The following is a 913-nucleotide window of genomic DNA, read 5'->3' as shown; positions in this document are numbered from 1 at the left end:
TACTAGGCAATAGTGAGACCAGTTAAAGACAAGATTAGTGCAAGCAAGCGTTACCTATTTCCCTGTATAGCACTACCAGTGATAGTATTTGATTACATCTGTCTTTGTTCCTGTTAGAGGAGCCTCAGCTAGGCATAGCGAGAACAAGTATCTGTCAACACTTTTGAACTCCAGCCTGCAATAATGTTGCTGTTCAAGACTGAACTTGATGTGCCTACTAAAGTAACCTGCTGCTTAACTTAACTCTGAATCTATGCTTATGTTTTGGTAGGAAGTTTAGGCAAAATTCTTTATTTTAGCCATTTTTTTTTGCTTCTCTAGAACTCATTTTTTTCAGGTGGCTGTCACTGAATAAAATGTTAGTATTTGAATAGAAAAAAAAGTAAGCAGATACCTTTCAACCAGCTTCTTGGTTGTAAAGCTCTTTCTGCCATCCCTGCACTCTAAGAAGTATATTCAGTAACTGCCCCAGTTGAAATGCTTGACCACCCAAGCCAGGAGATCAGCACAGGAAAGGACAAAAGGTGCTGCGGAAATTACAGAAGCTCGCCAGTATCTGGAGTCATTGAGCACGGAGCTTGGCAAGCCCCTGTTCATATCCCAGTTATGGAAGTTCATATTTAGGAGTATAGCACAACCATGTATTTTCTTCAGACTGCAAAAAAGTAAGTAGTTCGCTCTTAGCTCCTTTCAGTGTTGGCAGCAGGAAGGCAGGGAGCTGACATGGTATGCCAGATTTGCTCTTCTGTTGCATATCAGCATGTATATTATTGGCCAGAGCTTCTAAGGTCACATTAGAAATTGCATTCACCTGTCTTTAAAAATCTTATCAGAGATACAGGATTGCAGAGATCAAGAGAATACAGTTCGTGTTTCCAGAAACCGGTACGGAGTTGGTTGCTGGGTACATAAC

Source organism: Apteryx mantelli, chromosome 17, assembly GCF_036417845.1.
Source record: "Apteryx mantelli isolate bAptMan1 chromosome 17, bAptMan1.hap1, whole genome shotgun sequence".
In the NCBI taxonomy this organism is placed as follows: Eukaryota; Metazoa; Chordata; class Aves; order Apterygiformes; family Apterygidae; genus Apteryx; species Apteryx mantelli.
This window is presented reverse-complemented; position numbering follows the sequence as displayed.